We start from the raw sequence: 14434 nt of genomic DNA on the forward strand, positions 1-14434 counted from the left end.
CGCACCAGTACTAGCGCTGACATGGTGAACATGAGACAGACAGCAGAGATGAAGGCGAGAGCAGAACAGAGTTAAAGCTAGCATAGTCCAAAGCACCAGTTTATGGTTAGACTGATGATATGGCTTATTTAGTTATCTTCTCAAGGGCTCAGCTGAAGTGAAGGAATTCATGTAGATATATTCTCATTTCTTTAAAAACATGATGTGGAATAGAAGCTGAAAATCAGGAGTTTAAGAGGTTCACAGTGAATTATACAGTGGAGATTTTTCTTGTTATATTAAGCTTTTAAATGTGGAGCTCAACATTACTCTGCCACAGTCAATGGACTAAACCACTGAAGGAGAGAAGAGACTTTAGCATCAAGATCCTCAGTGTGGATCAGTACTATATCAGCCTTATGTCTGCACTTTAGTGTCATCACAACTTTCACATCATATTAATCTCAGCACAGAAGGAAAAAATGGCGTCTGACCTCAGAGTCTCCAGTCTGCAGTGTGGACTCTCCAGAAAACCACACAGCAGCTTCACTCCTGAATCCTGCAGCCTGTTGTCACTCAGGTCCAGCTCTCTCAGATGGGAGGGGTTGGACTTCAGAGCTGAGGCCAGAGAGGCACAGCTGATCTCTGACAACCGGCAGCCCCTCAATCTGAATAAAGAATAAATGATGGAGATAAAAATCCATTTCTAATCCAATTAGATCGATGAGCTTTTCCCTAAAATGAGTAGAGGGTCTTTGTCATTGTGTTATTGTGGATCATCAAAATGTCAGCACAACATTCATACACAGATCAACACATGTCAACACAGATCAACACATGCTGCTGATCTCAGACCAGTGTGTGTGTGTGTGTGTGTGTGTGTGTGTGTGTGTGTGTGTGTGTGTGTGTGTGTGTGTGTGTTCTGAAGGATCAATATCAGTGATCAGAAATTCTTTGTGAAAACACATTGAAACCAACAGAGAGCAAAGAAATATTTCTACTTCAACAAGTAAACTTGATCAGTTTAAAACAAATATTAGTTCAGAGGATCTTCTATATACAGATGTGACCACTTACCAAAAACAGAAACATTTATTTACTTTAATGACGAACAGCAGACATTTTCTACAGTTTCTTTAAGAAACACAAGTCTTGACTGTGACTAAAGACTAAATTTAGTACAAGAAACATGAAAATATGAACTAAAGGACATTTACAACTTTATGGATGGAAATTATGTATGAACAGATATTAGCTTCAATAGCTGATTAAACATATCAGATCTATATTAGTAACAGAGAGTCATTGAACTTACCTCAGAGTCTCCAGTCTGCAGTGTGGACTCTCCAGAAAACCACACAGCAGCTTCACTCCTGCTTCCTGCAGCCTGTTGTCACTCAGGTCCAGCTCTCTCAGATGGGAGGGGTTGGACTTCAGAGCTGAGGCCAGAGAAGCACAGCTGATCTCTGACAACCGGCAGCCCCTCAATCTGAATAAAGAATAAATGATGGAGATAAAAATCCATTTCTAATCCAATTAGATCAATGAGCTTTTCCCTAAAATGAGTAGAGGGACTTTGTCATTGTGTTATTGTGGATCATCAAATGTCAGACATCCAAATGTCAGCACAACATTCATACACAGATCAACACATGTCAACACAGATCAATAACATGCTGCTGATCTCAGGCCAGTCTAGAATAATGATCAAATCAGACATGTTGATACTTTTGTTACTTTCATTCTCTTCTGTTTCTTCTAATTCATGAAAAATACTAAGACAGATGTTTCCTACAGAATTCCAAAATGACCGATTTGAAATAAAAAGACTTTATGAAATGAATAAGACTTTAAGTAAATACAAAACCTGGCAGAGCTCTTTAACACCTGTCCCAGCACTTCTGATGCTCATTTCAAAGCACAGATTTAGACTCTCCTCATCACCACTGTCATCTCCATCAACACACAGCTGACTGACTGAGCTTCATCCTCAGTTGTCTTTAGAAATGGATCAACAAGAATCCACTTTTAGTTTAGAGTAAATTTGGAGCCAAACTCTTCAGACTGACAAACTTTTAAAATTAGCTATTAAGACTTGTGCTAAGACAAACCCAGAAAACAAGAGAACTGAAGGAAATTTAAAACTTCTGTTATGGATTTAAATTTGGTAGATATACACTGGACAAGAGCAGAACACATGAACTGACCTCAGAGTCTCCAGTCTACAGTTTGGACTCTCCAGTTCAGCTGGCCTTAATCCAACAGACTCATTTAAATGACAGCGAACATTCAAAATTATCTTCATATCCACTTTACTGATACGTGGAGGACTCTTCACCCCACTGACAGACAAAATATACATTTTACTCTAAGGTTCATAAATCATCCTCTAGAATTGATTATTTTTTTACTCCCAAGTCTGCACTTCACAGGGTGTATTCCTGCTCGATCGGTAATATCATTATCAGTGACCACTCCCCTGTGTTTTTAGTCATGTCCAGCAAAGTACAACACCCCACGAGCCAGTGGCAATTTCCGAATCATCTTCTCAAAAATCCAAACTCTAAATCGTATCTAACTGAGCAGTTTAAATATTTTGTTACTGAAAATGACAGCTCAGGTGTGTCTCCTAGTCTGCTTTGGGAGACCACCAAGGCGGTCCTTCGAAAAAGCAGAGGGCAGAACAACAGGAGCTTGAACAACAACTAAGCAAACTGCAGGGAGAGTTTGACTTAAATCCATCAGATGAGCTGAGGTCTCAAATCGATGCCACTACTATAGCTGTAGACACTTTCCTGTCTAAGGAGGCTCAGAAATCGGGGTTTTTTGACAAGCAAAGAATGTACGAATTTGGGAACAAACCGAGTAAATATTTAGCAAATCAAGTGAAGGCAAAGGCTGGATCCCAAGCCATCCCAGCTATAAAAGACATCTGGTAATTGAGTTTACAATAACAAGGATATAAATAATTAATTCCTAGAATTTTTTGAACGCCTATATGATTCTGAGTCAGACTTTAACTCTGAGGCTCTGTCATCTATTAATCTTCCTCGAGCCAGGGATACACAGAAAGAACTACTTAACAAGCCTATTACCAGACAAGAAGTCATACAGGCCATATGTAATTTATGAAAGATTAAGGCCCCGGGGCCGGATGGTCTGACCCCTGAATTTTATAAAGCCTATCGCTTTTATATGCCCCTCGTGCCTCAGTTATTACAAGTGGCATGAGATCCCCAGCATTTACAGTAAGACGTGGCACCAGACAAGGCTGTCCAGCCTCACCCCTTTTCGCTGCCTTTGCCTTTGCAGCCGAGACAAAACGTGTGGCTCCCAAGAGAGGAGAAACAAGGGATAGTCATTCAGCAGGCTACAACACCCAGATCGTACATTATTCACACAGATGAAGGACAGACCAGGAGAAACCGAACTCACCTACGCTCTGTGCACCAACCACAACCTCAGGTGCCGCTGGATAAGACTGTTACAACTACAGAGTCACACAACCAAGTCACACACCAACATGAGAACACTGACAAAGACAATCACAGACAGCCACATCCAACACTCCATATGTGACAACCTCAGGAAAAGTGTCACTCCCGCCAGAGCGTCTGGACTTGAGAGACTTGGGGGAAGGAAAAAATGCATTATTCTATAAATATTCTGTTGTGAAATGTTCTCTTTGACAAGAATTTACCAATAAGTTAGTATCGCTTTTAAGGGCTTTTGACAGATGTCAGAGGGGGGGGATTCTTACTTAAGAGGGGAGGTGTTCTGTAAAGGGAACTAAAGTTTCATGGGGACACACAGACTGTTTGGGTGGTGACACAAAAGTGCCACTAAAGGTTCCTGCAAAGCACGTGCCAGCTCTCTGTGTCTTTGTTCAGTACGTACACTCGGCATACGTAACAATACATTATTCATATCAACACAGATCAATAACATGCTGCTGATCTCAGACCAGTGTGTGTGTGTGTGTGTGTGTGTGTGTGTGTGTGTGTGTGTGTGTGTGTGTGTGTTCTGAAGGATCAATATCAGTGATCAGAAATTCTTTGTGAAAACACATTGAAACCAACAGAGAGCAAAGAAATATTTCTACTTCAACAAGTAAACTTGATCAGTTTAAAACAAATATTAGTTCAGAGGATCTTCTATATACAGATGTGACCACTTACCAAAAACAGAAACATTTATTTACTTTAATGACGAACAGCAGACATTTTCTACAGTTTCTTTAAGAAACACAAGTCTTGACTGTGACTAAAGATTAAATTTAGTACAAGAAACATAAAAATATGAACTAAAGGACATTTACAACTTTATGGATGGAAATGATGTATGAACAGATATTAGCTTCAATAGTTGATTAAACATATCAGATCTATATTAGTAACAGATAGTCATTGAACTGACCTCAGAGTCTCCAGTCTGCAGTGTGGACTCTCCAGAAAACCACACAGCAGCTTCACTCCTGAATCCTGCAGGTTGTTGTCACTCAGGTCCAGCTCTCTCAGATGGGAGGGGTTGGACTTCAGAGCTGAGGCCAGAGAAGCACAGCTGATCTCTGACAACCTGCAGAGACTCAATCTGAATAAAGAATAAATGATGTAACTTTAGAAGACAATGTTCCTGCTTGAAATCATTCAGTGTTTAAAAATCTGTTCAGAGCTGAAGAAGGTTTAGAATGTAGAAGTTTAGAAAATGGAAACTCCAAACACCTGAACCCAACAGGATGCAGGTTCAAACTGTAAAATAAAAAAAGGTAAAAAGAGCTCTCATTAATATTAATGAGAACATGCTGCTACTTCAATAAAGACGTAGTGACTTCACCTCTTAAACTCTGCAGCTCCACCAGTGGCTCATCTATACAAACTCATGCTGTGCAGCCAAACACAAAGAAAAACCCACAGAAACTGATTTAAGATTCCACTCAAGATCCATACGCATAGGAGCAATTATACACGAGCGAGACATGTCCCCCCCACATTTCAAAATCTGTGTTTTGTCCCCCTCACTTTCTTTTTTTGGAGATTGGCTTATAGCCAGGCAATTTGAGTGACTAATCAAATCAATCACACACTCCGCATCAGACATGATTAAACTGTTGAAATGCGGACAAAAGTCATGTAGGCCTATAGAAAACATGTGACACAAAACAAATGCGGTGCTGAAAAGTTAAGGGAGAAAAAAAGAGTGGCAGGTGCAGCAAAGTGCCTCAATACTATGTTTATTTTGTGCTGTTCTTTTTGTACCTGAAGACAGCAGTGGGGACGCCTGCTGTTGGGTGGGTAGGGACATGTTACAAGTAACATAATTTTGCAAAATAAATAAAATTAAAAAAGTAATTGGCACCTTTTCACATTCCTTTTTTAAAACTGTAGCCTACCTTTACCCTTTACTCCAGTATTTTCTGTGGGCCAGTAATCTACTTTCATTTTGTCGCCGGTGAAACGAATCTTAGCTTAGGAAGCAATCGTTTTTGAGATGCACAGAGAGAGAAAATATGGGTGGGTAAAACAGTCCTGTTGCGCTTTACGCATGACCCACAGCTTCCTCTGTATCTAGTTACCTGCTTCAACAACGAGCTGCTCCCGTGTTACTGCCACAATAATTCTTTGCGTTGTAAAGGTTATATAGATGCTTTAGGAATAATCAAATTGTTTTGGTTGCCTGTGCTACTTCAAAGCAAGTGGTTTGGTTGGCTACATGTCCATAATAAAAGATACAGGCAACAATAGTCGGCTGGGCAGCAAGCGTGATATTTTAAAGTGATCTTATCAACACATTCATGGAGATTTTAAAAGGAAAATAATTATTAAAACAGAAATAGCTAAAGATAATCAACCAGCAAAGCAAACTGCATTCCCTAGAAATAACCATGTTGCCGCTGTTTCAAACCTGATGAACAGCAGATAAAATATATTATTATATTTATACATGAGTAGGTTAGGCATTTTTTTCCTTTACTTTTTATGGGAGTAATTGTACTTTTTCTTGAGTAAAGATTTTGAGTACTCTACCTGCAACTGGCCAGCGCACCAGTACTAGCGCTGACATGGTGAACATGAGACAGACAGCAGAGATGAAGGCGAGAGCAGAACAGAGTTAAAGCTAGCATAGTCCAAAGCACCAGTTTATGGTTAGACTGATGATATGGCTTATTTAGTTATCTTCTCAAGGGCTCAGCTGAAGTGATTGAATTCATATAGTTTTATTATCATTTCTTTAAAAACATGATGTGGAATAGAAGCTGAAAATCAGGAGTTTAAGACGTTCAGAGTGAATTATCCATTGGAGATTTTTCTTGTTATATTAAGCTTTTAAATGTGGAGCTCAACATTACTCTGCCACAGTCAATGGACTAAACCACTGAAGAAGAAAAGAGACTTTAGCATCAAGATCCTCAGTGTGGATCAGTACTATATCAGCATTATATCTGCACTTTAGTGTCATCACAACTTTCACATCATATTAATCTCAGCACAGAAGGAAAAAATGGCGTCTGACCTCAGAGTCTCCAGTCTGCAGCGTGGACTCTCCAGAAAACCACACAGCAGCTTCACTCCTGAATCCAGGAGCCTGTTGTTACTCAGCTCCAGCTCTCTCAGATGGGAGGGGTTGGACTTCAGAGCTGAGGCCAGAGAAGCACAGCTGATCTCTGACAACCGGCAGCCCCTCAATCTGAATAAAGAATAAATGATGGAGATAAAAATCCATTTCTAATCCAATTAGATCAATGAGCTGTTCCCTAAAATGAGTAGAGGGACTTTGTCATTGTGTTATTGTGGATCATCATAATGTCAGCCTTCTACAGACATCATCCAAATGTCAGCACAACATTCATACACAGATCAACACATGTCAACACAGATCAATAACATGCTGCTGATCTCAGGCCAGTCTAGAATAATGATCAAATCAGACATGTTGATACTTTTGTTACTTTCATTCTCTTCTGTTTCTTCTAATTCATGAAAAATACTAAGACAGATGTTTCCTACAGAATTTCAAAATGACCGATTTGAAATAAAAAGACTTTATGAAATGAATAAGACTTTAAGTAAATACAAAACCTGGCAGAGCTCTTTAACACCTGTCCCAGCACTTCTGATGCTCATTTCAAAGCACAGATTTAGACTCTCCTCATCACCACTGTCATCTCCATCAACACACAGCTGACTGACTGAGCTTCATCCTCAGTTGTCTTTAGAAATGGATCAACAAGAATCCACTTTTAGTTTAGAGTAAATTTGGAGCCAAACTCTTCAGACTGACAAACTTTTAAAATTAGCTATTAAGACTTGTGCTAAGACAAACCCAGAAAACAAGAGAACTGAAGGAAATTTAAAACTTCTGTTATGGATTTAAATTTGGTAGATATACACTGGACAAGAGCAGAACACATGAACTGACCTCAGAGTCTCCAGTCTACAGTTTGGACTCTCCAGTTCAGCTGGCCTTAATCCAACAGACTCATTTAAATGACAGCGAACATTCAAAATTATCTTCATATCCACTTTACTGATACGTGGAGGACTCTTCACCCCACTGACAGACAAAATATACATTTTACTCTAAGGTTCATAAATCATCCTCTAGAATTGATTATTTTTTTACTCCCAAGTCTGCACTTCACAGGGTGTATTCCTGCTCGATCGGTAATATCATTATCAGTGACCACGCCCCTGTGTTTTTAGTCATGTCCAGCAAAGTACAACACCCCACGAGCCAGTGGCAATTTCCGAATCATCTTCTCAAAAATCCAAACTCTAAATCGTATCTAACTGAACAGTTTAAATATTTTGTTACTGAAAATGACAGCTCAGGTGTGTCTCCTAGTCTGCTTTGGGAGACCACCAAGGCGGTCCTTCGAAAAAGCAGAGGGCAGAACAACAGGAGCTTGAACAACAACTAAGCAAACTGCAGGGAGAGTTTGACTTAAATCCATCAGATGAGCTGAGGTCTCAAATCGATGCCACTACTATAGCTGTAGACACTTTCCTGTCTAAGGAGGCTCAGAAATCGGGGTTTTTTTGACAAGCAAAGAATGTACGAATTTGGGAACAAACCGAGTAAATATTTAGCAAATCAAGTGAAGGCAAAGGCTGGATCCCAAGCCATCCCAGCTATAAAAGACATCTGGTAATTGAGTTTACAATAACAAGGATATAAATAATTAATTCCTAGAATTTTTTGAACGCCTATATGATTCTGAGTCAGACTTTAACTCTGAGGCTCTGTCATCTATTAATCTTCCTCGAGCCAGGGATACACAGAAAGAACTACTTAACAAGCCTATTACCAGACAAGAAGTCATACAGGCCATATGTAATTTATGAAAGATTAAGGCCCCGGGGCCGGATGGTCTGACCCCTGAATTTTATAAAGCCTTTCAGAACCTGCTGATTGACCCCCTGCATAATATGTCGTCTCACTCCTTTGATTCTGGGGCTCTTCCAAATTCTATGATGAACGCTAACATTTCCTTAATCTTAAAAAAAGGCAAACCTGCGGACGACTGTGCCTGCTATAGGCCAATCTCTTTGCTGGACGTGGACCGAAAACTAACTGCTAAAATACTGGCCAGAAGACTCGAAGGTATCCTCCCAGATATCATTTCATTGGATCAGACTGGTTTCATTTCAGGTCATAACTCCTACAATAATATAAGGAGACTCCTTAACCTTATATTATGATTTCCCTTGACGCAGAGAAGACCTTCGACAGGATTGAATGGCCCTACCTGTTGTAAGTTCTCTCTAAATTTAACTTAGCTATTTTATTAAATGGATATCGCTTTTATATGCCCCTCGTGCCTCAGTTATTACAAGTGGCATGAGATCCCCAGCATTTACAGTAAGGCGTGGCACCAGACAAGGCTGTCCAGCCTCACCCCTTTTCGCTCTTGCTATGGAGCCTTAAGGAGAGGCCATTAGGATTAAGACACTAGTGACTGGCATAGATGTGGGTCCTCTGCAGCATAAAATTTCCCTTTACGCGGATGTGCTTCTTTACCTGAGTAACCCTGAGGCTTCTATTGCAAGAGTTAAGATTTCCAACGAAGATTGAGGTCAAGGGCAACTGGACTTGGTAGAAGAAACAGATGGGGGTCTATGCCACCACTTATCCCCACTTACACTGCTGTCATTTCATCACTTCCCAGGAAACTAAACAAGCATTTCCTCTTGGCCTCAGGTGAAGATTCCAACGATGGTCATTCAGACTTGGCCATGGGTGGCTCTAACCACCATGATGACTGTCGTTACCACAGCCAGGACCACCAACGAACCAGTGGTATTGATGATCCTAGCGAACAATCCCAGAGGTTAAATAGATAACTTTCCCTATCAGTCAGTCAGAGCTGAAGAAGTTTCTTGGATGGGGGACGAAACGTCTTCTAGTTTCTTCTACCTTCTTCTACCTTCTTCTACCAAGTCCAGTTGCCCTTGACCTCAACCTTCGTTGGATAACTATGACCTGGTTGACTGAGAACCTTCACAGACAGTTGTTAAGTTCCTTTGGGAAACTCTCAGTTTACAAGATTAACTTCTCTAAGTCCGAGGCAATGCCGCTGACCTCTAATACGTTCTGGTCTCCGACTTGCTCTGCCCCTTTTCGCTTGTCCTTGTCAGGTTTTGTATACTTGGGCATTCATATTACCCCCTCCCTTCCTGGCCTGTGCAACGCCAATTTTGTGCCTCTAATTCGCAGGATTAGAGAGGACCTTGCTCGCTGGACATCTCTGCCTTTATCTCTTCTGGGAATAGTAAACCTCTTCAAAATGAATATACTTCCACGGTTGTTGTACTCTTTTCAAATTATTCTGGCTCTTTTAACAAGGAAATCACTTTCTGCTTTAAATAGCTCTTTAATGTCCTTTCTTTGAAAAAATAAAAGGGCTAGACTGAAACTCATTACGCTACAACGGCCTCTTGATGAAGGGGGCCTGGCAGTCCCGGATATTAAACGCTCTCTGCCTCTGTAGCCATTTCTGGCATTGGTTTAGAGGGGACCCAGATTCTACTTGGCTAACTTTGGAGGCTACTCCAGTGGCCCCTATTCCCCTCCGTAACGTTTTATATGGGTCTAAGAAATGGACACTTAATGTAAGGGGCAACTTTTTATTACAGAATGCTCTTGCCTTACACCTGTCCATTTGAACCCAGATTTTAGAACATGCCTTCTCTCTGTGGTCCAATAGGGGTATATGGACTGTAGGTGTTTTGTTACTAGATGGCACTGTGATGTCATTTGCTCAGCTGAGAGAGAAAGATAATCTCCCTCAAAATAACCATTTTAGATACCTGCAAGTACGCAGCTTTGTCACTTCTCTTACTAAAGGTACATCCCGGTGGGTTTTCTATCTCGACTGTGGGAGGAGGCCATCCAGAACCCTGATGCCAGAAAACTTGTTTCCTGGTTCTACAGGGCCCTGTCAATCCCAAACAATGACTGCATGGCTCATGTGAGGTCTCTATAGGAGGCTGATTTTGGAGAGGCTGTTCCTGACAACAGCGTCTGGTCGAACTCCACAGGTTGCCTTTTTTCCAACAAAGTTAGGAAACTGCAGTTTAGGATCATACACAGGCTTCAGATTACTCCTGTGAAACGTAATAAGTTTAATCCTCTGCTCTCAAAATACTGTAATAAGGTAAAATTGTTGAAGGTACATACTTTCACTGTATTTTTGGATGCTCTCTTGTTAGTGACTTTTGGACTCAAGTTTGTAAAGAAATTTATATTATATTCAAGGGAAAACTGGCCCTAGAACCTATTTTTTGTGTCCTAGGAATACAATATGCAGCTTTAAACGGTAACCCCTCCTTGCTGAGGTTGCTTAAGGTGCTGCTGTTTAATGAAAGGAGATGTATTCTTCTTCAGTGGATCTCAGACTCTGTCCCCACAGTTTCACAATGGATTCGGAGTGTTATGGAACTCATCCCCTTAGCTTCTGGTAAGCTTCTGGCTCAAGGACAAACCATGCAAGTTTTTCCACGTTCAGTTCAGTTCTGAAATGGAAGAGCAATAACTGCATGAAAGCTTCAAGTGCCGTTAGCTCCAGCAGATCACAGATACGACATGTCTGTGTGTCTGTATAGAAGAAGAAGAAACAGACACAGTATAGAAACAGAGTGCAGACACTGGATCAATGGAAAAATAAAAAGACTGCTGGGATAAAATGATGACTGTCAAAACATTTCAGCACAAACTCTTAATCCTCAAGTTTTCCTGCTGGAAGAAAGATAGAAGATGATAGAAGATACTTGTGTCACTAACTTGATGGATAGAAACACAGAAATGATGTTTGGAGACATTTGGAGTTTAACACATGTAGAATTATTTCAATAAGCAGCTTTAATACTAGTTTAGCAAACTTTTAGTGTGGAGGTTTTATATTGAGCGAGTGTGTAAAGTGTGTATCTTTACTGCAATACTGATGCTTCAGCTTTACGTCGCTTTACAGTGTTGATAATCACATCTGGACTTACCGAAACTTTCTGCAGTTCCTCACAGCTGGAATCAGTCTCTGTCGTCCCTGGTCTGATGTGTTGTACTTCTTCAAGTCCAACTCATCCAGAACCTCCTCTGACATCTGCAGCATGTAGGCCAGAGCTGAGCAGTGGATCTCAGAGAGTTTCTTCTCTGATCTGTTCTCTGACTTCAGGAACTCTTGGATCTCCTGATTTACTGAGTGGTCGTTCATCTCCATCATACAGTGGAAGATGTTGATGCTTCTGTCAGGAGAGATCCAGTTCATGTTCATCTCCTTCAGTTTGTTGATGGCTCTCTGGAGGATTTCTGGACTGTTGTCTGTCCGACCCAGCAGGTCTCCTAAGAGTCTCTGGTTGGACTCCAGAGAGAGGCCATGAAGGAAGCGAACAAACAGGTCCAGGTGGCCATTTTTACTTTGGAGAGATTTCTCCATGGAATTCCTCAGGAAGACATCCAGGGTTGAATCAAAGTATTTTTCCCCTAGCAAGTCCTTCATTACTTCTGTGTTTCTGCTGGTGTAACAGTGGAACTTGTAGACTGCAGCCAGAAACTCCTGAACGCTCAGATGAACAAAGCAGTAGACCGTTTTCTGGAAGATCACACTCTCTCTTTTGAAGATCTCTGTACAAACTCCTGAGTACACCGAGGCCTCTGTGACATCAAGACCACACTGCTCCAGGTCTTCTTGGTAGAACATGATGTTTCCTTTCTCCAGCTGTTCAAACGCCAGCCTCCCCAGCTTCAGAAGAACCTTCCTGTCAGTCTCCGTCAGCTCCTGTGGACTCGTCTCATGTCCCTCATCGTACTTCTGCTTCTTCCTCTTTATCTGAACCAGCAGGAAGTGTGAGTACAGGTCAGTCAGGGTCTTGGGCAGCTCTCCTCTCTGCTCTGTAGTCAACATGTGCTCCAGAACTGTAGCAGTGATCCAGCAGAAGACTGGGATTAGACACATGATGTGGAGGCTCCTGGAGGTCTTGATGTGTGAGATGATTCTGCTGGACAGCTCTTCATCACTGACTCTCCTCCTGAAGTACTCCTCCTTCTGGGCGTCAGTGAAGCCTCGTACTTCTGTTACCCTGCCGACACACGAAGGAGGGATCTGATTGGCCGCCGCAGGTCGGGAAGTTATCCAGACGAGAGCCGAGGGAAGCAGATTCCCCTCGATGAGGTTGTCAGCAGCAGGTTGACTGATGACTTCTGTGTGACATCAGACACAACCTCACTGTTGTGGAAATCCAATGAAAGTCTGCTTTCATCCAGGCCGTCAAAGATGAACAACGGTTTACAGACAGCGAGCTTCTCTGCTGGGACCTTCTGTAATGTTGGATGGAAAACATGGAGCAGCGTGAGGAGACTGTGCTGCTCATCTTTGATCAAGTTCAGCTCCCTGAACGAGAGCAGAACCAGCAGACTGACATCTTGGTTTTCCGAGCCCTCTGCCCAGTCCAGAGTGAACTTCTGCACCGAGAAGGTTTTTCCAACGCCAGCGACGCCGTTGGTCAGAACCACTCTGATGGCTCCCTGTTGGCCAGGTAAGGCTTTAAAGATGTCCTGGCACCTGATTGGAGTGTCATGGAGGCTCTTCTTCTTGGAAGCGGTCTCAAGCTGCCTCACCTCATGCTGGGTATTAACCTCTTCACTCTGTCCCTCTGTGATGTAGAGCTCAGTGTAGATCCTGTTGAGGAGGGTTCCACTTCCTGTTTCATCACTTCCTTCAGTCACACGTTCACATCTCCTCCTCAGACTGATCTTATGTTCATCTAAAACCTCCTGCAGACTGCCATCCACTGTCACAGAAGAAAGAATCATTAGTAGGAATTATTCATTAGCACCAACATAAAAACAACCAGTAAGAAAACTGAATCCTATTGAAAATGTTTCTGATTGGCTGAGACAGCAACATTTTAAATGACATGAGGACATCAGCAGACAGATGGACAGTCTTACTTTGTACAGAGCTGCTCTGACTGGCTGTCTGTAGTCCAGCTCTGGTTCTGGATCTGTCTCCACACTGGGGACAGGAGGAGTGTCCTGATGAAGCAGACTGGTCCCAGTATGAGGCGATGCACCGTCTGCAGAACCAGTGTCCACAGCTGGTAGAGACTGGATCCTTCAGGACGTCCTGACACAAAGCACAGCAGGACAGCTGCTCCTCCACAGAAACATGACTCCTCTTCCTCTCTCTGTGAAGACATGTTGTCATGGTTTTGGCTTTGAGGGTTATTATTTCCTGTTTTATTATGTTAACTGCTTCCTCTTGTGTCTTTGTGTTTCCTGTTTTACTTTGGTATTTTCCTCTCATCTGGTTTTGGGTCACTTGGCTTCCCCCTTGTGTGATTGTCTGCTCCTCCCTGATTAAGTTCACCTGTGTCTCATTATCTTGTGCTCACTAGTATATTTAGTCTTGCCTGTTCCTCAGTGTATTTTGTCTGCAGTTCAAGCCCTGTCCCTCGTGTTAGTTTCCTCCTGGACTATATATTTCCTTGTGCTGTTGAACTGCCTGTTTTTGGACTTTGGATTCTGATTCTTGCATGCTCCCTACTGGATCTGTTTGCTCCTTGGACTTCTTTCCTGCTTTTTTTTTTATCTCTGCCGGCCAATTCACCAGCCTGTCAGTTTCTTGCCCCAGTTGACATTATTAAATCTCTGAACAGTACATACTCTGCCTCTGTTGTCTGTATTTGGGCCCAATCTCCTGTGTTCCTGCTCCCTTATTATACATTTCTTTAGAACTAAAATGATTTGTTGCTTGTTGTTGTAAATATCCAGATCTGGCTGACACTGTGTAGAAGCTCAGATGGTCACAGAGAACAGGAAAAGTGTTGTTACTTTTCTGCTTGAATTCAGCTTTCAGTCAGTAATGAAGATGATTGTTCTTTATTTCAGCTTTCCTGATTTCAGAAACACTAATTAACAGCTCTTTTCCACTTACTAATGATTCAAAGCAAAGTGTTCATCA

The 14434-nt window shown here is 41.8% G+C and overlaps 1 pseudogene; it reads right to left on the reverse strand.

The window, feature by feature from the left end:
* Positions 1-478: 478 nt before the first annotated feature.
* LOC119896051 lies at positions 479-13290 on the reverse strand (annotated as a pseudogene).
* Positions 13291-14434: the final 1144 nt, after the last annotated feature.

Source organism: Micropterus salmoides, unplaced genomic scaffold, assembly GCF_014851395.1.
Source record: "Micropterus salmoides isolate LMB-PRFRI ecotype aquatic unplaced genomic scaffold, ASM1485139v1 Ms_hic_scaffold_9, whole genome shotgun sequence".
In the NCBI taxonomy this organism is placed as follows: Eukaryota; Metazoa; Chordata; class Actinopteri; order Centrarchiformes; family Centrarchidae; genus Micropterus; species Micropterus salmoides.